The sequence below is a fragment of the Marmota flaviventris genome, chromosome 14 (genome assembly GCF_047511675.1).
Source record: "Marmota flaviventris isolate mMarFla1 chromosome 14, mMarFla1.hap1, whole genome shotgun sequence".
In the NCBI taxonomy this organism is placed as follows: domain Eukaryota; kingdom Metazoa; phylum Chordata; class Mammalia; order Rodentia; family Sciuridae; genus Marmota; species Marmota flaviventris.
The window spans coordinates 18394748-18422238 of NC_092511.1; the positions used below are offsets into that span (position 1 = coordinate 18394748).

At 34.8% G+C, this 27491-nt stretch overlaps 1 protein-coding gene across 6 annotated transcripts in view; it reads left to right on the forward strand.

Moving 5' to 3' along the window:
• The window catches only part of Ncoa1 (nuclear receptor coactivator 1), a 246410-nt gene that overhangs the window by 32401 nt on the left and 186518 nt on the right, over positions 1-27491 (forward strand). For 4 of the 6 annotated variants that reach the window (XM_027933430.2, XM_071601388.1, XM_071601390.1 and 1 more), the window contains exons 2-3: positions 906-982; positions 23312-23447. The gene's annotated coding sequence lies outside the window, so the exon portion shown is untranslated. Of the gene's footprint in view, positions 1-905; positions 983-23311; positions 23457-27491 lie in introns of all 6 variants that reach the window. The other 2 variants (XM_071601387.1, XM_071601386.1) reach the window with 2 other exon arrangements.

Below are 27491 nucleotides of genomic sequence, written 5' to 3' on the forward strand. Positions count from 1 at the left end.
GATGCATTTTGACTTGATTTTTAGATTTGGTGAGAAATAGCGGTCTAGTGCCAAATGTATGTGTATATCAGCTTTCCCAGCACCATTTATCAAAGAGATTGTCACTTTTCCAATGTATATGTGATTACATTGTTGAAGATCATTTGGGTATAGGTATGTGAATTTATTTCTGTTTTGTTCCATTGTCTACATTTTGTTTTTTATGCCAGTATCATGCAGTTTCATTTACTATAACTTTGTATTATGTTTTGTGGTCAGATATTGTAATTCTTCTAGCTTTAGGATTGCTTTGGATATTTAGAGTCTCTTGTGATTCTGTATGACTTTTCTTTCTTTTTCTTTTTTTTTTTTTTTTTTGGTGCTGAGGATTGAACCCAGGGCCTTGTGTTGAGAGGCACACACTCTACCAACTGAGCTATACCTCTGCCACCCTGTATGACTTTTAAGACTGTTTTTTCAATGTCTGTGAAGAATGCCATTGGTATTTTGGTGGAGATTACATTGAATTTGTAAATTGCTTTGGATGGTATGGACATTTTAGCATAATTAATTTTTCCAATCCATGAACATTGTATGTCTTTCCATTTTTTGCATCTTCAATTTCTTTAATGAGTGTTTTTATAATTTTTATTGTACATATCATTCACTTCCTTGATTAAAATTATTGCTAAGTATTTTATTTTCTTGTTTTGTGACTATTAGGAATGGGATTGCTTTTTTAAAAAATTTCTCTCTCAGAAATTTTGTTATCGGTTTATAAAAAGCTACTGATGTTTATACATTGATTTTGTTTCCCATAACTTGTGTGTGTGTGTGTGTGTGGGGGGGGGGTGGTAGTGGTGGTGGTAGTACTGGAGCTCTTTACCACTCTTTACCAGCCCTTTTTATTTTTTATTTTGAAACAGGTTCTTACAAAATTTCCAGGGCTGGCCTTGAACTTGCAATCCTCCTGCCTCAATTTCCTGAGTCACCGAGATTACAGGTGTGTGCCACCACATCCAGCTGTAACCTGTAACTTTACTTTATCGGTTCTAAGCTTTTTTGGTGGAGTCTTTAGGTTTTTTTGTGTAGAATCATGTCTTTTTCTTTTTTCTTTTTTTTTTTTTTTGGTACCAGGGATTGAACTCACTGGCACTCGACCACTGAGCCAGCCCCCCAGCCCTATTTTGTATTTTATTTAGAGACAGGGTCTTACTGAGTTGCTTAGTTCCTGGCCAGTTGCTGAGGCTGACTTTGAACTTGTGGTCCTCTTCTTCAAATGAATAATTGACTTTCTCCTTTCCTATTTGGATGTCCTTTGTTTATTTCTTGTCTTGTTGCTTTGGCTAAGAATTCCCATACAATATTGAATAGGAGTCGTAGAAATGAATATTGTTAACTTGTTCTAGATCTTAGAAGAAATACTTTGAGCTTTTCCTATTCATTGTGATATTGACTGTGGGTTTATCATTATGTAGCCTTTATTGTGTTGAGGTACATTCCTTCTATAACTAATTTTTGAGTGTTTTTATCATGAAGGGATATTAAATTTTATTGAATGCTTTTTTGTATTGTTGAGATGATCATATGATTTTTGTCCTTTTCTGTTGATGTGATGTATTGTTTATTGATTTGCATATGTTGTACCATCTTTGTATCCCTGACACAAATCCCACTTGATCTTGGTGTATAATCTTTTTTATATGCTATTGGATTCAGCTTGCTAGTATTTTGTTGAGAATTTTTGCATCTCTGTTCATCAGGAATATTAGTCTGTAGTTATTTATCTTTGTCTGACTGATATCAGGGTAATACTGGTGTTATGCAAAGAGTTTGAAAGAGTTTTTTCCCTTTCAAAACTTTTTTTTCATAATAGTTTGAGAAGAATTGGTATTAGTTCTTTAAAGCTTGGTAAAATTCATCAGTGAAGCCATCTATCTGCTCTGGAGATATTTTTTTTAAAAATTATTATTACTGATTTGATTGCATTATGCATTATTGGTCTATTTAAGTTTTCATATCTTCTTTGTTCAATTTTTATAGGTTATATGTGTCCATAAGTTTATCAAAAACTTCTAGGTTTTCTGATTTTTTCTACAAAATAGTCCCTAATGATCCTTTGTATTTCTGTGATATCAGTCATAATTTCTTCTTTTAATTTCTGATTTTTTTGGGGGGGTCGTCTCTTTTTTCCTTGGTTAGTCTAACTAAAGATTCATTAAGCTTATCTTTTCAAAAAACCAACTCTTGATTTTATTGATCTTTTGTAATTTTTTGTTTATTTTGTTTCTGCTCTACTCTTCATTATCTTTCACCAATTTTGGGTTTGATTTGTTCTTGCTTTTTGGTTCCTTGAGTTGCATCATTAGGAGATTTATTTGAGATCTGTTTTTTGAAGTATGCACTTACTGTTGTTATAAGTGTCCCTCTTTTTTTCAAACCTTTAATTAATTAATTTTTATGTGACGCTGAGGCTTGAACCCAGTGCCTTGCACATGCTAGGCAAGCGCTTTACCACTGAGCCAAAACCCCAGCCTCATAAATGCCCCTCTTAATACTATTTTTGTTGTATCTCATGTGTTCTGGTACATTGTATTTCTGTTTTCATTTGTTTCTAGAAAATCTTTAATTTCTCTTTTAATTTTTCATTGACTCATTGGTTGTTCAAGAACATGTTGTTTAATTTCAATGTATTTGTATAATTTCTAAAGTTCTTCTGGTAGATTTCTAGTTTTATTCCAGTGTGGTGGTCTGAGAAGATACACGGTATGATTTCAATATTTTTGAAATTTTTGAGTCTTGTTTTATGGCTTAGCATATGGTTTGTCCTGGAAAATGCTTCCCATGCCCATGAGAAAAATGTGTATTTTGTAGCTGTTGGATGAAATATTTTGTAAATGTCTGTCATATCCATTTGGTCTGTAGTGTGGTTTAACTTCAGTGTTTCTTGGTTGATTTTTTTCTTTTTCTTTTTTTTTGGTTTGGATGATCTGTCCATTGGTTAAAGTCCTCAACTGATATTGTGTCATAGTTTCTCTCTTCTATAGATCTAAAAATGTTTGTGTTATACAATTGGGTCTGGCACTGGTTGCATAAGTACTTACAATTGTTATTTCCTCTTGTTGAAGTTATCTCTATGTCATCCTATAGGGAATTCTTTGTTCTTTATATAAGTCTTAATGTCTATTTTATATAAGACTTAATGTCTATTTTATCTAATATAAATATAGTTTCTACTGCTTGCTTTGATGTGTTTGTATAGAATATTTCTTCTAACCCTTCGCTTTCAGTCTGTGTGTGCTTGACTGGTAAAGTGAGTTTCTTGTAAATAGCATATTATTAGGTCTTGGTATTTTTATGCATTTGGCCTGTCTGTCTAATTATTTTGGTTGGAGAGTTTAATCTGTTTATGCTAAAGGTTATTATTGATAGTAAATTGATTTTCTCTTATCATTTTGTTATTATTTTTGCATACCTTTTGATCTTTTTCTGTTCGTCTTTGTGATTTGGTGGTTTTCTGTATTGAGATAGTTTGATTATTTTTCCTTTCTTTGTTGTATTGGTAAATTGTGTACTTTATTTTCATGATGGTGGTTATCATCCTTTTGCTTCTAAATATAGGGCTCTCAGTCATATCTTTAAAGCCACTGTGGTTGTGATGAATTCCCTCTATTTTTATTTGTATTGTAAAATCTTTGTTTTCTACTTCATTTTTGAAGGATAGCATTCTTGGGTATAGTATTCTTAGTTGGCAGATTTTTTCCCCTTAAAACTTTATACCAATCTCTCTTGGCATATAAGGTTTCTGTTGAGAAATTTGTTGTTAGTCTAATGGGGGTTCCCTTGTGTTTAGCTTGATAATTTTCTCTTGTTTTTAGAGTTCTTTTTTTCCCACTTTAAATTAGGGCTTTATAATCATACAAAGTACTGGGGTTTATTGTTGCATATTCATACATGCACATAGTGTAACAATATAATTTGGTTTGTATCATTCCCCAAAGATCTCCCCTTTCCCATCCCTCTTTCTTCTTCCTCCTCCCTTTGCCGATCTTCCATTTTCATAAGATCCTCCTCCCATTTTTTTTTTGTCCTCTGTCCTTTCTAGTTTCTACATATGAGAGAAAACACAGGATCTTTGACTTCCTCTGAGTTTGATTTAGTTTGCTTAACATAATGCTGTCAAGTTCCATCCATTTTCCCGCAAATGACAGGATTTCATTTTTCTTTATGGCTAAATAAAGCTCCATTGTGTATATATACCACATTCTCTTTATCCATTCAGCTCTTGAGAGATACTGAGGTCATTCCATAATTTGGCTTTTGTGAATTGTGATGTTATAAACATAGGTATCCATGTATTGCTCTGTAGTATGTTGACTTTATTTCTTTTTTAAGAGAGAGAGAGAGAGAGAATTTTTTTTTAATATTTATTTTTTAGTTTTCGGCAGACACAAATCTTTGTTTGTATGTGGTGCTGAGGATCAAACCCGAACCGCATGCATGCCAGGCGAGCGCGCTACTGCTTGAGCCACATCCCCAGCCCTTGACTTTATTTCTTTAGGTTAAATACTGAGGCGTACTATAGCTGGGTGATTTTATGGTTTTATTTCTAGTCTTTTGATGAACCTCCATGCTGATTTCCATAGCAGTTGTACTAATTTACAATCCTACCAGCAGTGTAAAAGTGTTTCCTCCACATTCTCTTCAGTATTTATTATTGTTTGTATTATGGATGGCTGTCATTCTAACTGTTGAGATGAGTGAAATGGAATCTTAATGTAGTTTAGATATGCATTTCCCTAATTGATAAAGATGTTTTACATTTTTCCATGTATTTGTTGACACTCCCACCCGCCCCCAGCTCCTGCCCACTCCTCCCTCTCTTCTCTTTTTCTCTTTCATACCAGGGAATGAACCAAGGGGCACTTAACCACTGAGCCACATCTCCAGTTCCTTTTGTTTATTCTTTTTAGACAGGGTCTTGCTAAGTTTCTTAGGTCCTTTCTAAGTTGCTGAGTCTGACTTTGAACTTGTGATCCTCCTGCCTCAGCCTCACAAGCTGCTGGGATTACAGGTGTGTGCCACCACATCTGGCTCATAGTTCTTCTTTTGAGAAGAGTCTGTTTAGTTCATTTGCCCATTTATTGATTTTTTAATGTTGTTTGAGTTCTTATGTATTTTGGATATTAATCCTCTGTCAGAAGAGTATCTAGCCAAGGTTTTCTCCAATTCTGTAGGTTCTCTCTTCACACTCTTTTTCTTTGCTATGCAGAACTTTTTAATTTGATGTCATCCCATTTATTCATTCTTGGTATTATTTCCTGAGCTTTAGTTATCCTACTGAGGAAGTTGTTTCCTGCACCTGTAGCTGGAGTGTTGACTCAACATTTTCTTCTAGCTGTTGCAAGGATTCTCATCCAGTTCCCTAGTGTTTGATTCATTTTGAGTTGACTTATGTGGAGGGTAACCAATAGGGATCTAGTTCCCTCCAACTCCCCATGTACAACCAGTTTCCCCAGCACTATTTGTTTAAGAGGCTGTCTTTTCTCCAATGTGTGTTTTTGGCACCTTTGTCAAGGATCAGATGATGTTCCTGTGTGGTTTTGTCTGTCTTCTGTTCTGTTCCATTGGTCTGTGGGTCTGGTTTTATGCCAGTACCATGCAGTTTTTGTGACTATGGATCTAGTATAATTTGAAGTCAGGTATTATGATGCCTTCAGCATTGCTGGGTTTTTTTTTTTAATCCTCAGAATTGCTTTGGCTAATCTGGGTCTTATTATTCCAAATGAATTTTAGGACTGTTTTTTTTTTTCCGCCCTAGTTCTGTGAAGAATGTCACTGGTATTTTCATGGGGATTGCATTGAATCTGTGTATCACTTTTGGGAATAGGGCCTTTTAAACAATATTAATTCTGCTTATCCATGACATGAGAGGTCTTTATATCTTCTATAGTTTCTTTCCACATTCTATAATTTTCATTGCAGAGGTCTTTCACCTCCTTGGTTAGCCTTATTAGTAGGTATTTTATTTTATTTTTTTTGAGGCTATTGTCGAGTGGTATTGTTTTCTTGATTTCTTAGTGAACAGTTCTCTTTGTATTAGACTCATAACAATTTGCCTTTAGTATGCCTTAGAGAGACGCTTTCTTGGTCAAATCTGATTGGAGTTCTTTGAGCTTCCTAGTCCCAGATGCCTGTATCTTAAGATTTAGAATGCAGACCACATTGTTTCATTGAATAGATTTTGAAAATGCCTTTTTCTTTCTTTTCTCCTTCTGGAACATTGATAATGTGAATAGTTGGTTGGTTAATTATATCTCTTAAGTTTCATAGACTTTCTTCATTTTTTTTTAACTTTTTAAAAAAAGTCTGACTGAGTTATTTAAAAAGACCTGAATTTAAGCTCAAAAATTCTTTCTTTTGCTTAATTTGGTCTGTTATTGAGGCAAGGTATATGTGTGTGTGTGTGAGTGTGTATAATTTTTTCTGGGGTGGTGGAGATTGAACCCAGAACCTTATGCATGCTAAGCATGTGCTCTACTACCACTGAGCTGCACCTCCAGCCTCAAGCTCCCAAGATTTTTTTATGATCTCTATTTCTGCCTAATTTTTCATTAAGATCATCAGTAGTTTTTCAAATTTAGTTGAATTATCTTTCTGTATTCTCTTATATTTTGTTGAGTTTTATTAAAATCATTATTTTGAATTGTTTTTCAGGAATTTCATCTATTACCTCTTCTTTTGGGTCTTTCACTTATTACTTTCCTTTGGAGGCATTCTTTTGTGGCCTTTTCATATCTCTTGGGTCCTACCATTGATATTTGCACATCAGGTGGATCAGTTGACTCTCTGAATTTTATAGGGTGGGTTTTGTTGTAAAAGACTTTCTCCTGATTGAGTTCTAGGGTGTTGGTTTAGTAGGCTATGTTGGTTTTTGTTCCAGATGAATGCAGTGGTGTAATCGCTATGTAGGTTTTTCAACTGTTTACAACATTGATGATTCCTGTGGGTGTGTCAGTGGCCTAGGCTGCAGGGATTTGTGGGATTGCTCTGTCAGTTGTGGTGCAGCTCTTTTAGATAGGAAGAGTTCATCAGATTCTTGCATGATGTGGCCTGTGGTGTTGGTGGGTCACCTTGTCTGTGTCTGAGTAGTTCATTGGAGTTGGACCACTCTGGTAGGCCTGAATGGGTATGTTGTGGCTCTCCCTAGAGTGGGGATGGGTGATTGTTAATGTCTGAAGGCTGCAGTGGGCCGTGTTGCATCAGTGGCCTTGGATGGGTGCCTGTTAGTGTTCCAGGGCTGCTTGGGTGCCTTTGTAGGGCAGCTAGTCGAGTCATTCCAAGTGGGCCATTTGGCTACTTTTCTGTGCTGTGAGTGGGTGGGTGGGACCACTTGGCTGCTTTGTTGGATTTCAGGAGTCAGATTTCTTTATAGACTCATCAGCAGTGTTATAACCTCATCATAAAAAATGATCTTATTCAGCATTGTTATAGCCTCATAATAATAATACAGCATCCTGTTATAGTATAAGACTACTTTGAGTGGTTGGGCTGGACTTCTCAATTGAAAATTACCATAGTGCCAATCCTGTTTTGATTACAATTCAATACCTTTGCTTTTTATTTTCAATATAGAGGCAAGGGGATAATACATTACCAAAAACAGACTGGCAAAAATTCATTTCTTCACAAGACCACAAATATTCATGTTTGGGAAATTTTACATTACTTTCTTGTTAAGAGATACCTTAAAAAAAAAAAAATATATATATATATATATATATATATATATATATATATATATATATATATAATTTTTTAGTTGTAGTCGGACACAATACCTTTATTTATTTATTTTTATGTGGTGCTGAGGATCGAACCCAGGGCCTTGCACGTGCTAGGTGAGTACTCTATCCTTGAGCCACAACCCCAGCCCCAAGAGATACCTTTTAAATGTTTTTTTTTTTTTTTTTTTGGACATCTGATGAAAGTACAGCATATATTCATAAAAAGAACAGGTCTTATATCTGTGTATTTTATTTGATCATTTAATGAAATCACAAGTTTGAGAACTAATATCTGTCTTTAAGAGACATCATATTCTAAGGCAAGCTGTGGCAGAATGCTCATAGATTAAAAATTAGATGATAGTGCATGTTGGGAGAACTTTTTGTTTTCAGGAAACAGAATTTCAAAAGATGTAAACAGTAGCAGAAGTGAGAGTTAATTACGTTTAATAAGCTTTGTAATGGGAATCAGAAGACCTGGGTTGTAATCCATATGCTCTTGGATATTCTGATATTGAGCAGGTCAGATTCTCTCCTTGGTATGCAGTTCTTTAATCTGTATCACAAGGGCTTGAATGTGATGTTCTCTTAAATTGTTTTCCAGCTTAAACATCTACAACTGCATACTTAATGTATCTTTTTCACATCTCTAAATATCTGTGTACAGTTACTTCCTTCAAAGAAAAATTAAATGACTTCCTAGGACCAGTTCATATAAATTTGAAAACGGTCTCTTCCTAATTCCTACAGTTGTTTTTCCCTCGTTTTATCTAGCATTCATTTGACAGGTATAAGATTTCAGATTTTTTTTAGGTTCTAGGAAGAGAAAGATGGGGATGACATAGACCGTCCTCAAGGAGATAATGGTCTAGTAGTAGAAGAAAAGAAATTCAAAATAATATAATAAAAAAGGAGTATCACATGGCAACATGGTGGTACAAAGAGTAAGTGGATCTTTTTTAAGTAGTCAAGTAAGTTTGCAAAGGAAGAGATGCTAAGTAGAATTTTAAAATTAAATTTTTTCTCCTTAATAAAAGAAGTGTTATTAATTTATAAAAATTAGTAGGTGTAGGTAAGCAGAAATCAGGAAAACAACCATTGTTTCAACTTTGCTTTGCATCCCTTCTCACCCTCTTCAAACTGAGTTTTAAAGGATGCCTAGAGGCTAGAAAGAGTAGGGTTGGGGGAGGAAGCTTTAGAGACAAACAGAATGATGAATGTAGAGGTACAGAGACCTGAAAAAGCATGTTGTATATGGTCATCATAGTTCTGGTTAGACCATGAAGAGCAGTGTGTGGATGATGGGCAGGTGTGGGAAATCATCAATCAGAGTATGGAAGACTTTGAATGTGCTACTAAGGAAGGCATTTAGGGCATTAGGCATTTCTGTAGAAATCAGGAGCCTCTGGTAAAGGGACAGATTCATGATATGATTTGCAATTTAGGAAAGTTATTCTGGACAATATCAAGAAAGCCTACTAAATGAATATTCACTACCTTTTTTGCTTTTGTTCACCAAACTTACAGATATAATAGGGGGAAAATGTAGCTGTGTGTAAATACAAGAAGAGGAACTCTTGGTTAATAAGAAACTGAAGAACTTCTGAAAACAGACAGGCACTTCTGTGGATAATATATCCAGAGGTGGGATATAAGTGGAAGCAGAAACATGCCAGAGTATTGAATAGGGTGATTTTTTTTTTTTTAAACATAGCTGCTTCATTAGCAACCAGGCAGCTTTGACCTTGATATGTTCTAATACCAATTAGGTGCAAGCAGAGGTCTGTTTCCATGTGAGAAATGAATGTAGGAGCCTAGGTCTACTCTCCTGGGAAGCACCCAGGGTAACTGGCTGTACTTAAGCCTAGAAAATCAGGCAGTGAAAACCCTGTCTGATGGTATGTTCTGTTCCTTTTCCACTCCTACTGAAAGCAATGTGAGATGACTATTACTTTCTGAGAGAGTTGTATCAAAAGCCAGAAGAGTGTAACAGAATCCCAAGTGCAAAGATAAGACTCTCCAAATGTTTCAGGAAAGCCAATACCATAAAAGAAAATCAACAAACAGAAGAATTCAGGTTCTAGTAAAAAGTTATTAGAACTTTTATTCTGAAATAAGTGTAACTAATAATTTTAAACAGGGAATTTATTATATTCTTAATAGATAAGTAGTTTTAAAACAAGAATAAATATTTAAGATCTGGTTGATGAAATGGAACAATCTTTTTGGTGCCAAGGTGCTTGGATTTTAACTGCATTACTGGTGTCAGGAAGGACTGGCTCTTTTGGGTGATCCAATGATATAGTGAGTTCCTGAACTAAGATAGTAGCAGTATAGAGCTGAGGAACCAAATACTAGAAATGTTAAAAATGTGCAATTAAGAAGACAGATTTGGTGTGAGAAAGAGAATAGAGAAGAAGGATCCTAAAATACTCCTAGGTTTCTTGATTGATTGGAGAGATAATAATGCCTAAGACCATAGTAGCAAATTCAGGAGCAAAAGCAGTCTACAGGAAGAAAGGGTATTGTTATCTGATTGGGCATGTTGAGATTTAGGTGCCTATGAATCAATCACACAGAAAAGTATTATCTGTTAGACTTGTGGATCTATGGATTTGGAATGCAAATGTTTGAGCTTGAGCAAGATTTGAAGATCATATGAGTGATAATGGAAGTTGATCTTATGTTCATAGGTGAGGTAGTATAGGAAATATGATAGACTGAAACAAACTGATTGTTACCATTGGAGAGGTATGTGGAAGAAGAGGAGCCTGCATAGGCAAGAGAGGGAAGAGTGTTTGGAAGACTGGGAGGTTAACCAAAAGTAATGTCATGGAAACCGTAGAAATAGGGAAGTGGTCACCAACGCCAGATTACCAAAGAGTAAATAAGGGCTGAGTAGTGATGTAGCAATTAAGAGGTGACTAAAAGAGGAATAGCTTCAATGGAGTGTGGGACTAACACCAAATGGCAAAACATTGAGGGATAAATGGAAGGTAAGGTGGTGGAGACTGAGAGCATATTCTGTAGGCCCGTTAGTTTGCATAGGGGTGAGAACTGTGGTAGTTGGGATATAAGGATGGAGCATGGTTGGAGGAGAGAATGCACTAGTGTCTGTTAGTACTATTTTCTCTAGCCTCTGTCCTTCTCTAATAGTTTCTTATACTTTTCACACAAACATTGTCCGGTGTTTTCCTTTAACTTTTTACCTCCTTCTGCTTTACACTTAATCAAATGTATGGCTTGAACGAATGCTACATTCTTTCAGTACCTATTTTCTTTATCTGGAAAGTTTCATGTAATACATTTATAAATGCTCCTCCATCTATTTATAAATGCTCTATCTCTTTAGCTACTTGATACCGCAAGTCTTTCAAAGTCCAGGAATGTGTCTTTTTGTATCTCTGACTTGACAACAATGTCATACTAAAAATGCTTGGTTAAGAGTCCCTGAAAATCAATTACACAAATACAGTATGGATAAATCCTCTTTTGGAATAATAATAATAATAATAATAATTCTTTAAGGTAGAACCTTTTCTTTTTCTTTTTACTTATTTATTTGTTTGTTTGTTTGTTTATTTATTTTTGTGGTGCTGAGGATCCAACCCAGTGCCTCACATGTGCTAGGCAAGTGCTCTACTACCGACCCATAACCCCAGCCCATAGAATAATTCTTGAAACAGAAAAGTGTGATGACTGAGCAAGGGAAAGGGTAAAATAAACTATGTGGGTATTGGATTAGAATTAGAGACATCAGTTTGAACTCATGTTTAGTTTAATGTAGTTACATATACAGAAATAAATATAGATATATCTGTATGCATACATACATTTATTTCCCAATTCTGTGGTTAGAGGGCATAGAAGCAGTGGAACCCAGGAGTGTAAGCACATCAGGCACTCATATTTTGATTGCTAATATTGTTCTCCAGTAAAAAGAACTAAAGCTCCTTGGAAAATGGCTGATTGTAGGACAGGGAATATCCAAGATGAGCCTGGAATCTATAATACTGTGAGATAGTAAGAAAATGATCAAAATCCAAGGGGATAAGGGCTTGATAAAAGGATACAGGAGCCAATCCAAAAAAGTGCCCAATAACCAAACCTGGAACAGTTTGAGCAACAAAACAAATGACATAGTATTAGATTAGAACCCAAGCAAAAAGTAAGTATTCCTGAATCTGTGGATTAAAACAAATTATTTTATAAATAGATGATGCCACTTTTTATCTTGTGTAGAAGAACCCCAAATAATTTATACAGATACTTTTCTCCCCAAGGAGGTAGAATGTAAGTCCCCCACTTGTGTGCTGTATTCATGGACTGAAAGGGAATGGCTATTAGAATAGATGCTGTTTAAGATGATGTAAATCAAATGACCACGATATTTTCATGGGAAATAGCACTAAAGAATATTGGTGATCTTAGTGGAAACAACTTTAGGGGATAGGTAGAATTTTAAGTGCCTAATATATATGGCTTTAATTTTAACCAACTTTATAGAATTATTTATTCTATGTGTTCTTGTTAGATTTAATCAGAAACTGATAGCTACTTAGTGTCTATCAAAAGCTCACTTAAAACATCAGATATGAGGAAGACAGTCTAATGAATATTAATTATACATTCATCTAGTTTTTTATCCTAAGTATTTAGAGAACAAAAATATCAAGATCATGTCATTTTAGTCTCCCCCGACATGAAAATGCCTGAGCTCGGTTCTGATTTAATGATATGTCATCTGTCTGTATAGAATCAGTCTGTAAGAAGCATCATTTGAATGATGTACTTTTTCTAAAATTATATTTGAAAGTGTTTCACCAAGTTCATTGTTCTTTGTGTAAGTTCATGCAGTTCAGATGAAAAATTTACATTTTTTAAAATCAAGAAATGAAAACTTAAAACCTGAAAAACAGATCCTAATTTGACTCAATGTTTGTAATTTGCTGGTATCATGAGCTTGATAGTATCTATTTCAGTTACCTATTGTCACCTAAAACTTAATGACTTAAAACAATGATTTATTTTTACAATTCTGTGAATCAGGTGGTTGGACAGGGTTTGGTTAGGGGATTCTCCTGCCCTCTGTGGCATCAGTAGGTAGCTGGTCTGAACTGGTCAGTCTGTGGCTTCCCTCTTATGTCTCATACTTCTGTGTGCCTATGCATGCATGGCCTATCCACAACATGTGGTACCAGGATATTTGGATTTCTTCATGGTTTCTGGTCTCCAAGAGAGAGAAGGGGGAACTGCCAGTTTTGTTAGTCTCTGCAGTTAAAGAACATCACTTCCACACATCCTGCTGGACAGAGCGAGTCACAAGGCCAGGCAGGATTCAATGGGCTGAGAAATAATGTCCTATCTCTTGGTAGGTGGCCTGGTATGTACACACAGAGAAGGAAGGAATCAATGGAAGCCGTCTTTGGAGGACAGTGTATGGCCATACCATTGACCACAGTATCTGATCTTTTCATTTTACTTCCATGGTTTTGTTTAATCCTCTTTGCCTTGTATTTTTACTTGTAACCAGATAAAGTCCTCTCAGAAATTATACAGTATAATTGTTAGATAAAAAATATTTAATTTATAAGAAAAGATTTTAGGATAATGGGAGAACCTACAAAAACTTTTTGTTGTCACTCACTCACTATACATTTATCATGGATTAATAAGTCTCTTGGATTGCTTAGTTGAAAGTCTTCCAAAACATCTTTACTAGTAAATGGGGCTATATTGTGAGACTTTTCTGCTTCATCTTAGTTTTCCTGATCTGGAATGTTTACTGATTCATAACACACACACACACACACACACACTGTGTGTGGAACACAGCCAGGCAAAGACTATCACAACTAAAACTCAGATATTCTTTGATCTACTAATTCTATTCTATGAGTGCACAGGTGCAGCATTAACAAATGTCAAAATATTGGAAACAACATTATCAGTGAAAGACTGATAACATTACAGTGTATTCATATAATATCATGAAATTGTTTTAAAGATGAGAGAATTCTATAAGAAATGATATGAAATGAACTCTAAGATACATTAAAATATAATGCAAAACTGTCTATAGTATGCCATTTTATTGAAAAATAAACCTGTATGCTTTTATATGTAAAGAATAATAATAAAGAGAGACACAGACAAAGTGCAGAAGCAGGGAAGGTGGCAGAGTGGCTCTTTGTCCAAGTGGCTGTGTTTATTTATAACAATAGATTATATTAGGTCATTAGTACCATAACCACATTATTATTTAGAGTATTAGTAAAATTGCTTATTCTACAGTTACATTTATATGCATAAAATACCTAGAAATATGAAGTAAACGAGGAAAAGGAGCTGGATCATTGGGGAAAATGTCTATTTATTGTAACTTTTTTTAAAATATTTTTTTAGTTGTAGATGGACATAGTACCTTTTTTTATTTGTTTATTTTTTATATGGTTCCAGGTGATTGAACCTGATACCTCACACATGCTAGGCAAATGCTCTACCCCTAAACCCCAGCCCCAGCCCCCTTTTTGTAAGATTTATTTTTTTGTATCAAGTACATGTATTATCAAGTACATGTAGCAAGTGCATGTATTATCTACTTTTAAAATTATCTTTTAAAAAATACTCTTATAGTTTTATAATAGTCACTCCTTATCAACAGGAAGTATGTCCCAAACATCCACCTGAAACTGAAGATAGTACCAAACCCTATATTTATTAGTTTTTTCCTATATTTACACAACTATGGTAAAGTTTAATTTATAGATTAATACACCAAAAATTAACAACAATAATAAAATAGAACAACTATAAAATATAGAGTAGTAAAAATAATGTGAATGTTTCTGTGATCTCTCAAAATATACTGTACTCACTATTCTTGTGATGATATGAGGTGATACAATTTGCCTATGTGTTGAGATGAAGTGGAGTGAATTACGTAGGCATTATGATGTAGGGTTAGGCCACTGTTGACTTTCTGAAGGAACCTGAGGAGGATCATCTGCTTCGTTTTGGAGTGGGATAGCACAAGATTTCACTGTACTATTCAGAATGGTGTGAAATTTAAAATGTATGAATTTTTTATTTGTGGAATTTTTCATTTGATATTTTTGGACTGTGGCTGACTACAGGTAACTAAGACCTTATAAAGTGAAACTGTAGCTATGGGGGACTACTGTATTTTTTTCTGGATGTCTTTTTGTAGAGGGCAGACATTAAATGCTCCATTCACACAGGAATGGGCCAGCTTCAAGGAGCCAAAAAACCAGTTGGAAAGATTAAACATATGTACTGTATGAATAAACTGCTTATTAGGGTTGTCATTTTTGCAGGGTCCAAATATTTTGCCCATTATTTTTATTGGATTGCTTGATTTCTTATTGTATTGAATAATCTTCATATTCAGGAAAGTCTTTTTGTATAATTCTTTATCAGATATTTGTTTTTGATAAAGTATTAGTTATAATTTCTTTTATGGTTTGTGGTTTTTGTACCTTATTGAAAAACCCTTTGCTTAACCCAGAGGTTGGCAAACTAGGACCTTATACGGCCCACTACTTGTTTTTGTAAATAAAGCATTATGTGAACACAGCTGAAGTCTTTACTTATTATCTGTGCCTTCTCTTATGCTGCAATGGCAGAGTTGAATACTTGCCACAGAGATCATAGAAATATTTACTTTGTGTCCCTTCTTAGAGTAAGTTTTCCAACACCTGGACTAAGTGTTGCAAAGTTTTTCTCCCCCATGTTTTCCTCTAGAAGTTTTATATTTTCGAATTTATTATATCTAGGTCTAGAGTTGAGGGTTGAGAGGTTACAAATGGTGAATCACTGTTTGAAAATGTTCCATCGAAGATTCCAGAAAATAAATGTCATAAATTTACTGTTTTCAGTATACTGTTCTGAGTAGCATAATGAAATCTTGTGTCATCCTGCTCCATTCCCCTAGGGATGTGCAATATCCTGTTGTCCAACCTATCTGTACTGTATATGTTACCCTCATGTTAGTTACATAGTAACTATCTTGGTTATCAGATCATCTGTCACTGTATTGTAGTGATTGTGTCCATGTAATCCTTATTTACCAATAATGGCCCCAAAACACAAGAATAGTGATTCTGGCAAGTTGGATATGTCTGAGAAGCTATAAAGTGGTTTTTTTAAGCCAAAAGGTGAAAGTTCTCAATATGGAAGGAATAAAAAGATATGCTGAAGTTAGGATTTTAGGTAAGAATAAATCTTCTATTGGAGAAATTCTGAAGAAAGAAAAGAAATGTATGCCAGTTTTGCTGTCATATCTCATACTGCAAGACTTATTGCCACCTTGTATGATAAGTACTTAGTTAAGATGGAAATTAATTTGTGTATGTATGTATTTGAAAAAATAGTACATACAGGGGTTGGTACTATCTATAGTTTCAGGTGTCCACTGGGGAGTCTTGAAATATTCCCAATAGATAACAGGAGGCTAGTGTCTATAAGATTTCTATCAATATCCCCCTTTTATTTCTGGTATAGGTAATTGGTGGCTTTTTTTTTTTTTTGAAAGAAGCTTATTATTCAACTTTATTGAACTTTTTAAAGAATTCAACTTTGGTCTTATGGATTTTCTCTCTTGAAAAAATTCAGTTTTATTCCTTTCTTCTAATGGCTTTTGGTCATTTTGCTCTTCTTTTTGTACGTCCTTAAAAATCGAAGCTTAGATTATTGATTTAAGCTTCTACTTGTTTTCTAATTTAATGCTATGCTTCTTTATAAGAACTATTTAACTTCACAGATTTTGATATGTTCTGTTTCAATTTCATTCTTTTAAAAATATTTTCTAATTTTTCTTACCATTTGACTCATGGGTTATTTGGAAGTATAGTGTTTCATTTCCAACTGTTTGGTAATTCTTAATCTACCTTTTAGTTATTGATTCTAATTTAAATCTGTTTCAGTCAGAGAAAACACATTACTTGATTATTTAAAAATACATTGTTTTGAATATCTTTAGCATGTGGGATTAGGCCCCAACTTCCTTAATAAGACTCCTGTAGCGCAAGAATTAAAATCAAGAATCAGTAAATGGATAGATTCAAACTAGAAAGTTTCTTCTCAGCAAAAGAAACAATCTGTGAGGAGAATAGAGAACCTATATCTTTGGGAGCAAATTTTTACCCCTCACACATCAGGCAGAGCACTAATCTCTAGGGTATATAAAGAACTCAAAAAGCCAAACACCAAAAACAACAATAACAACAACAAAAAACAAAATAACCCAGTCAATAAATGGGCTGAGGAACTGAACAGACACTTCTCAGAAGATGATATACGATCAATCAATCAAATATATGAAAAAATGTTCATCATTGCTAGCTAGCAATTAGAGAAATGCAAATCAAAACTAATCTAAGATTTCATCTCACTCCAGTCAGAATGAATACAAACAACAATAAGTGTTGGTGAGGATGTGGGGAAAAAGGTACACTCATACACTGCTGGTGGGACTGCAAATTGGTGCAGCCAATATGGAAAGCAGTATGGAGATTCATTCAGAAATTAGGAATGGAACCACCATTTGACCTGGCTATCCCTCTCCTTAGTCTATACCTAAAGAACTTAAAAACAGCATACTATAGGGACACAGTCACATCAATATTTATAGCAGCACAATTCACAATAGCTAAACTGTAGAACCTACTTAGATGCCCTTCAGCAGATGAATGGATTTAAAAAATGTGACATATATACACAATGGAATATTACTCAGCAATAAAAGAGAATAAAATCATGGCATTTGCAGGTAAATGGATGGAGTTAGAGAAGATAATGCTAAGTGAAGTTAACCAATCCCCAAAAACCCCAATGCCGAATGTTTTCTCTGATATAAGGAGGCTGATTCATAGTGGGGTAGGGAGGGGGAGCATGGGAGGAATAGATGAACTCTAGATAGGGCAGCGGGGTGGGAGGGGAAGGGAAGGAGCATGGGGTTAGAAATGATGGTGGAACATTAGGGACATCACTAAATGTCCAAAGTACATGTATGAAGGCATGGATTGGTGTGAATATACTTTGTATACAACCAGAGATATGAAAAATTGTGCTCTCTATGTGTAATGTGAATTGTAATGCATTCCGTTGTCATGTATAAATAAAAAAATTGGTAAAAAATAAAAAAAATCTTCAGGTTTGTTTTATGGTCTAGAATATGGGTTGACTTGGTAAATGTTCTGTGTGCCTTTGAAAAAATGTGTTTTCTATCCTTGTTGTGTAGAATGTTTTACAATTGGGGAATTTGGTCAAGTCAATTGATAGTGTTTTCAAGTCTTCTATATCTTATAGGGATTTTCTTTCTTCCTTTTTTTTTGTTCTGTTGATTAATTCTTCCCATCTTTTAACTTTTCTAGGCCTTTGTATTTAAAGTAGATTTTATGTGAACAGGATGTAGCTGTATCTTGTTTTTTAAATTTGATCTGATAATCTAGGCTTTTTAAATTTTTAGTTGTAGGTGGACACAATACCTTTATTTTATTTATTTATCTTTTTGGGTGGTGCTGAGGATTGAACCCAGTGCCTCACATGTGCTAGGCAAGCACTGTACTACTAAGCAACAGCCCCAGCCCTAAGCTAGCCTTTTAATTAAGGTGTTTAGATAGTTTATATGTAATCATTGGTAAGTTTGGATTTAAGTCTATCATCTTGATAGTGTTTCTACCTTTCAAATCTTTATCTTTTTCTTTTCTTGATTTCTGTTGAATTAATCATTTTTCACGATTCTGTTTTATCTCTTGGCTTATTAGATGCATGTATTTTTAGTGGTTGCTCCATCTAGGTCATGGTTTTTCAAGCTGGGCACTTTTGATATTTGGGCAAAACACTTTGTTGTTGGGAAGATGCTTCTTGTATACATTGTAAGATCCATTCTTGGCTTCAATCAGGTGAATGAGAGTAGCAGCCACTACTACAATGAGAGTAGCATCCCACTGTCAGTTCTGACAACCAAAAAATGTCTCCACAGTTTGCTAAAAGTTCTCGTGTGTGTGTGTGGTGTTGGTGGTGATGGTGATGGTGGTAGAGAAGGAGGAGGAGGAGGAGGAGGAGTATTCTCCTTCATTGAGAACCAGTATTCTCGGTTTAAAAGATACATCTTTAAATTATCCACATTCTTTCTTTAATAATATTATGCCACTTAATATATCACCTAATAACCTTATGACAGAGCTGGTGATATAGCTCAGTTGGTAGGTGCTTGCCTTGGATGCACAAGGCCTGGGTTCAATCCCCAGTACCATAAAACAAAACAAACCGTATGACAGTGTAATTCAATTTTAAATCTCCCATTTTAATGATGTGTCACACATTTTATTTCTCTGTATCTTTTTAACTTCATAGTCCATTACCATTTTTGCTTAGTTTACAAATAACCTAAAGTGAACAAAATAAGAAAATAATTCTTTATATTTACCTTCTCTTTCCAGTGCTCCTCATTTATTTTTTGCAGATGCAAATATTCACTTGGCATTTATGTTCCTGATTGAGGAACTTCCTTTAGAATTTCTAGTTTCTGCAGGTCTGCCTTCTCTACAGATTTTTAAAACATATTATTTTTAGTTATTTTAAAATCTGTGACCATTTCAACAACTGAATCATTTCTGATTCTATTGCTTGCTTTTTCTTTTGGCAGAGGGTTGTTTTTTCTTGTTCTTTTGTGCACGCCTCATAATTTTTGATCTACTGCTTGTGGTCCAGTACAGAGGACTAAGGTGACTCTCTTCTGCTGCTTCTGTCAGGCTATGTGTGTTGGCGGTTGAGTCAGGTGTATTGGGCTGAGCTGCGTTTGTGGGTTTTATCATCATTACACAGGACCATAGGACTCAAATTTCTCCAGTTGGTTGTCATTCCCTTGTGGTACTAGAGGATATTTTTCTACGTTCTGTACCACAGAGGGACTTTTCTTTGTGCTGTTGTTGTTCTCCCAGTGATATGCTGTTGCTTGGGGGCAGGGTGATAGTCATTTTGGTTCTGGGCATTGGTGTTTGGCCTTTTTCAGCATTCATGCCCTCTCTTCCTTGTAGCAGTCAGTCTCTGCTATGTATTTGTGGTTGGTTGTGGACAGAAATATCCTTCCCCTCTCCTATCCATGATAGGTATTTCCTTGGGATTGGTACAGGATCCTTTACCCAGTTCCTTTTCCTCTTCCCCTCCCTTTTGCCATGTCTCATTGCTGAGTGTTTTTCTATACCCCTTTTCCTCCCTTCCCCAGAAGCAGAGGCATTTTGCTCCTGTTATTTGCTGAAGCAGTGGATTTTGTCTGGAGCTTGAAGTGAGAGTTTTCTGATTTTTCCCTACTTACTTGAGGGGCCTTTTTATTTCGGCCTAACCTAGGTTCCTCCTGTGCAATTGCCCTAAAGATGCAGGACTAGGACTCTCACTTCCTGTCCTATTTCTAATCTCTTGTGTGAGCACTCAGTTGAGGCAAGCGGAGGATCTTCCAATTGAGTGGAAATTTCCTTGTGCCTGGGGTCCTTATCTATTCCAAATGGACACACTAGTTTACACTCGATCTTTAAGAATTTGTTGAAGTTGGTAACCAATTTCTTCTTATACATGTCAGCCATTACTTTTTCTGTGACTTGCCTAAAGTGAAAGTTTGTGTGTACTGTCTTTTCCTTGGAGGAGGTTATCTTTCCAAGGAGAGGAATAACATTTACTTGGAATTTTATAAGATTTCTTTGGTAAGAATTAACTTTACTTAGTTACCTTATAACCTCAATTTTTTGTTAGACCAAAAGAAGTTTTGACTTTTATATATGTGTGTGTGTGCACACACACACACACATCCTTTTCTTTTTTTTTCCTAGTTAGAGTGGGAATAACATTCTTTTGTGAATTTTTGCATTCTATGCAAAAGTGGAACTACTTAGAGTTCTTGACAAGCTATGCTGTTGTAAACTTATGTTTGTGTTTTTCCATCTCCTTCATCTGCCTCTTGAGTATATTCTCATTTAAGATTGAACCCAAGGGGCTACATGAAACTTTTTTTTTTAAATGAGGTAACTTTTTTTTAATAGCTTTATTTTATTCATTTATTTTTTTAATGTGGTGCTGAGGATTAAACTCGGGGCCTCACATGTGCTAGGCAAGTGCTCTACCACTGAGCCACAACTCCAGCCCATGAAACCTTTTTTGATTCTACTAAGTAGAATGGAACATTTCTATACTTGTGTCTCATGTTCAATGTGTTATGTTTTGTGGGACCTTTTGAAATTGACACTCAGTGAAGCTGGGCAGTTTTTAGATTTTGAGGCCCATCACCCTGAGAACTGTCCTTCTATTTTTAGAGTTTTACAACTGGAGAGTTGATAGGTTTTAAGTAGAATCATAGAGTAAGCTTGAAATAAAAAATACATTAACATTATCAATAGCCATCCTACTGTGCAGTAGAACACTAGAGCGTCATTCTTCTAACTGTAACTTAGCACCCAATGATCAATCTCTTCATGTCCCTCCGTCTCCTCTATTTTCCCCAGCTTCTGGAAACCACAATTTTACTCCTAACTTCTATGAGATCAACCTTTTTATATTCCACATATAAATAAGATCATGCTTATTGTAATTAATATAATGATGTTCATATATCTACCACATTATCTTTATTCATTCATCAGTTGATGGTACTTCAGTTGTTTCCATTGGCTGCAGTAAACATGGGAGTGCAGATATTTCTTTGATATACTGATTGCATTTTCTTTGGATATATACCCAGAAGTAGGATTGTTGAATCACATGGTAGTTCTGTTTTTAATGTTTTTGAGGAAGCTGAATACTGTTTCCTATAGTGGTTATACTGATTTACATCCCTCTGACCCCTGGCAGTGTGTAAATGTTCCTGGTTTCTCTGCATGATTGCCAGCACTTATCTTTTCTTTTTTTGATAATAGCTATTCTTTTTTTAATACATACTTTTTAGTTGTAGTTGGACACAATACTTTTTATTTTATTTATTTATTTTTATGTGGTGCTGAGGATTGAACCTAGGGCCTCATGCGTGCGTGCTAGGCAAGGGCTCTTCCACTGAGCCACAACCCCCGCCCCCCCCCGCCCCCCCATAATAGCTATTCTTATTGAAGTGAAATAATAGCACATTATGGTTTTGCATTTCCCTCTTATTAGATATGTTGAACATTTTCTCATATAGTTGGATGTTTGCATCTCTTCTTTTGAGGAATGTCTATTTAGGTCTGTTGCCCATTTTTTAATTAGGTTGTTTTGCTTTGCTTTGTAATTGAGCTTTTTGAGTTCTGGGTATTAACCTCTTGTTGGATATTAACCTCTTATATGTTAGAGTGGCAAATATTTTCTCCTATTTTTTGGGGTTTTCTCTTTACTCGTTTTGTTTCCTTTGCTGAGAAGAAGCTTTTAAATTTGATGTAATCCCATTTGTCTATTAATAATAAAATAAAAAATTTGTGAAATCACACCATAGGTCTCTGTACTGTTTGGTTTATATATTTGTTACTCTTGAACTAAATTATTTTCAGAAACAAGATTTTAAATTCATAGAATAAAAAAATTCATAAAATATAATTTTAGGAAATGAGATTGTTTATACAAACTGGCATATATTTATACAGTGAAATATAGAACTATAAAACAATGAAGAAACATACCCTGACATGGAAAATTATCTAGGATAACTAGGTAAAAAAAATAGTAATGTGGAAAAACTGTGTAAAAAGGCAGGAAGAATAAGACTATGTTTTCACTTAAGTATATTTGCATAAAAAATTGCTAGAAGGATATACATACAAGAAACTAAAGTGGTAATCTACAGTAAGCAGGGGAAAAGTGGGCTACTTGTGAAGGCAATGAGACTTCTCAAATATATGTTCCTTTTTATATCATCTTGATTTTTGAATCAGGAATTTATGTATTCAAAAAAATTAAAAAGAATAAACATTAGTGTATGGACACTGAAAGATAACAGGAAGATTTGCACAGTATTTCAAAACTGATTAAAAAATGATGGCCTTTGAAATAAAAACTGTGTGTGTGAGATTCCTTTATTTTACATGAGCCAGAATTTGCTAACAAGAATGCATAGAAAATTGCAAAAGACAAGGTTTTTATGAATCTGGCTTCAAATAAAGAAATAAATAAAAAGGGCAACTTTTAAACGTAATTAGAATAGATACTGAGGCCACTTCTTCTGGGGTGACTTCAGCAGCTCTGATGAGTAAGATTCATAGTTACGAGCTCCTTGATATACTCCAATTTGCTACATACCTTCTTTGGGGATCTAAATTTTTTTCTTCCTTCCTTCCTTAAAAGCCAGTTTCTATCTCTTGTCAACTTTATTTGTCTATTAATATTTTTAGTTTTTAATTAGCATTTTTGTTACCTGTAGTAATGATAAGACTAGAAATTGGCATTTCTTAATTAACTCAAGCATCTATGTGATACTCTTTGTATGTTTGCAGGGAACAGTGATGTGTCACAGTATCTAAAATTTGTAATGATTTCAGTGGCCTAAATGTGTCTTCTTTTTCTTAATGTAGATCTATCCATGCTAATGGAAATGTAACTGGAACTGACTCTGATGATAAAATCAAGGACCATCAGACAAGATCATGCACTAGGAAACTTTGCTTCCAAATGAAGGCACCAACATTTAGAATTTCTGCTTATTCTAAGGTATTTGAGGTACAATTTTAATTTTATTTGACTCCTTGCCAGTCATTTTATAATGTTGGTTTCTGTATATTGTTTTTGCAAGTTTAAAAGTTCTTGTATGTTAGAGTGGCTAGCTAGAGAAGAGTTCATCTCTTCCCATGCTCTGCCTGCAAAAGAGAAAACATCCAGATTTTATTTATTTTTATTTTTTGTACTAGGGATTGAACTCAGGAACACTCAACCACTGAGCCACATCCCCAGCCCTATTTTGTGATTTATTTAGAGACAGGGTCTCACTGAGTTGCTTAGTGCCTTTCCATTGCTGAGGCTGGCTTTGAGCTCGGAATCCTCCTGCCTCAGCCTCCTGAGCCACTGGGATTATAGGCATGCACCACCGCACCTGGCCAAACATCCAGATTTTAAAGAGCGAAATTCCTTATTATTAGAAAGTATGTCAGTTATAAGAAATGTATTGAGTAAAGATTAAGACTCAGTAAATTACACTGGAAAAATCGTAATTAACAAATCTCAATTTAATACTTATTTTATTTATGTTATGACCCTGAGATAAGCAGCAGAATTCAGCATTTTGACATTCTGCCTACATGTTATCAGGGACCTTACTTTAACCTTTAGTTTTAGTGTCATTCATTCATTTTTTTTTTTTTTTTTAATGTGGTGCTAAGGATTGAACCCAGTGCCTCACATGTGCTAGCAGGTGCTCTACACTGAGTCACAACACCTGTCCTGTCTTTTAGTTTTGTTTGAAACATTTCTCCCTTTTTTCCCCTAAACATTCATTGTTAGGGTTTTCCATTCACCAAGAAGTATCCCTGTTAATTCCCATAAGCTATCCCGATAGAACCTTTGGGATCTGATGGATTAATTTCACTTGGACCAGAAAAGCAAGATACATAAACAGTTAAGTGACTTTTCCAAAAAGGGATGGATCTCTGCTTTAAACACTACATAAAACATCTGGAAACAAAAAGAAAATGTAGTGTCAACATAAAATAAAATAATTCTCTTATTTTTCTGACACATAAATTCCAGACAGGGTAGAATGAGGTATTTTACTTAAAAGCAAAATCATTTTTGTTTTCACTGTATTTTTCCACATGGGTAAAACGGATGGAAAATAGATTGGGGCAGGTCAAAGTTGGTTGGTTTCTCTGTATATGTTTAGAGAGTTTTTTTTTTTTTTTTTTTAAAGAGAGAGCGAGAGAGAGAGAGAAGAGAGAATTTTTTTAATATTTATTTTTCAGTTTTTGGCGGACACAACATCATTGTTTGTATGTGGTGCTGAGGTTCGAACCTGGGCCGCACGCATGCCAGGCGAGCGTGCTACTGCTTGAGCCACATCCCCAGCCCATGTTTAGAGAGTTTTGTAAGTTCATATCTTATTAGACATTTTGTTCTGTTTTGAGAGGAAAATATCTAAAGCAATAAATTCCAAATTAATAAGAATTCATGTAATGTAAATCCTAAGGACTGCCTTAGTTAAAATAAATGGATCGCCTCCTAGAAGGTGATGGTGCTGAGGCTGGCTTTGAATTCACGATCCTCCTGCCTCAGCCTCCTGAGCTGGGATTACCGGCATGTGCCACCAGGATTTGTGTAGAAGAAAGTTATCTTGTATCAGGTAACAAATGAACAGAGCTAGGTTGCTCTGATGACAAGTTTTGAAATTTTCTCTGGCAGCTAGTAGATGTATTGCACTTTTCTAGGTTTTTTTTTTTTTGGTGTCATTTTGAAACAAGTAGTAATGATGATTAAAAACAATTTGTCTTATTACCAGAACCAGTTTACTTATTTATTTAAGATATGTCATTCCTTCTTTCTTTCATTTAAGAACATAAATAGAATGCCTAAACTTTGCAAACAATGATTCTAGATTTGTGGAAGGATATAAATTATTTTATAACTTCATTATGAATGAAGTTGAAGACTTCTTTTACTCAGAATATTTACTCTGGAACTAGAGAGACTAAATACACCCATTTGAAAACACTTATGTGCAGTCATAAAAGGAGCACATAAAATCATAATTTAGATTCTCTTTCTAAGTAATGTAGTTAAACACTATATTCAAGCCTTAAAAAAAGGTAAAGATTAGGAAATAGGGATTCTGACCAATTGAATTTGCTGAATAAATGGTTGTGGTTGTTAACCATTTGTGGTTTTACTTATAAAAGTGTAATGTATCCTAAATTAGGTTACTTAAATTCTTTTTATTTGTTGGTGGGGGGCTACTGGGGATTGAACTCAGGAGCACTTGACCGCTGAGCCACATCCCCAGCCCTATTTTGTGTTCTTTTAGAGACAAGGTCTCACTGAGTTGGTTAGTGCCTTGCTTTTGTTGAGGCTGGCTTTGAACTCGAAATCCTCCTGCCTCAGCCTCCTGAGCCAACTTAAATTCTTAAGGCAGGCATTTAAAAAAATATATTTATTTATTTATTTATTTTAGTTTTTGGCGGACACAACATCTTTGTAGGCGGTGCTGAGGATCGAACCCGGGCCACATGCATGCCAGGCGAGCGCGCTACCGCTTGAGCCACATCCCCGGCCCTTAAGGGAGGCATTTTTTTAAAAAATATTTTTTTAGGCCCCAGTAAAAAAAAAAAAAAAAAAAAAAAATATTTTTTTAGTAGTAGATGGACATATTACCTTTATTTTTTATTTATTTACTTTTATGTGGTGCTGAGGATTGAGCCCAGTACCTCACACATGCAAGGCAAGCACTGTGCCATAGACATTTTTAATTGATCAATTTCTTATTCTCCTTATTCTTTTCTAAGCTTTTACAGAGTGATATCCCCATACATATATGTTGCTTTTCTTTTTTAAAATTAAGAAAATTGAAAATGTCACAATTTGTACTTGGAAAACTTTACATAATACATTTGTACCATATATTTTCTTGTGATTTTTTTGAGATGAGTTTAGATTTTGAGATTATGGAATTTTGTTGTTTTTGGAGGATTAGAATAAAACAAATCAGTATTTGAGAGGATGAGTTAATGCCCTAGAATACGTGAAAGTTTCTTTATCCTGTGTCTTTATCATGTTAAGTTGTCAGCCTTTAAAAATATTTTGTGTGGATTTGATAAAATATTTGAACACAAATTTCAGCAAGTTATATTAAGGAAATGAGTATCCCTTTGCTATAGTTTTCTTTGTGATATGATGGAAAGAGCGCAAGCTTTACTTCTACTTAGTGCTATCTTGAGAGAATTGAATTTGTATTTCTTAGTTTTTTTTTATAATAACTAATGTTTAGCATTATGATGAAAAATGAAACAGTGGTATAAAACAATACACATTAATGCTTTTTGGTGTGAAATTCATGAATGTTATGGCTAAAGACAGAGGAGAACATAGTAACGAAGTATCATTCAGAGGTTTCCTTCTCAGCAAAAGCAGGTCGGCTCACACTGCTACTGAGAAGCTTGTAAAACCAGTTTCAAAGTTAATGACAAATATTATGCTTGGAGAGAAAGTAAAACGAGCTTTTGGCAAAAATCCCTTATCAAAGGCATACCATCTGGAAAAGCAATTGTCATGCGTATGCTAGTGGATATTTTGTTTTTCAGCTGAAGTAAAGCACTGATGTACTGAGAACATACCAGCACTGCATGTAGGTTGTGTTAATGTTTATCACTGAAAAATCACTATATCATAAACGTTTTTTGTTTTTATATTGTTTTCTAGTTGGTGGTTGGTTATTTTTTATTTTTTTCTGAACAATTATAGCTTTGCAGAGTCTCATTGGTTCCTTCTGATCAAAGCACCAACAATTTGAGGCGTACAGGCTCTTTTTGACACCAGGCTATCAATTCATATCCTACTTTTTTTCAGAGAGAAGAAATGCCATTCAGTAGTCTGACTTTTGATCATGATTTAGTATTGGAGAAAAGAGTAAAAATTGTGAATATAAGTGATCTTGGGCTGCATAACCCACATCTTTTCAGAGTTTTGTGAAGAAATGGTTAGCAATGATAGTGTTCTGCTTTTCCATAGTAATGTGTGCTAGCTGGGAAGTGTTTGCATTGTTGGTTAGTTGGT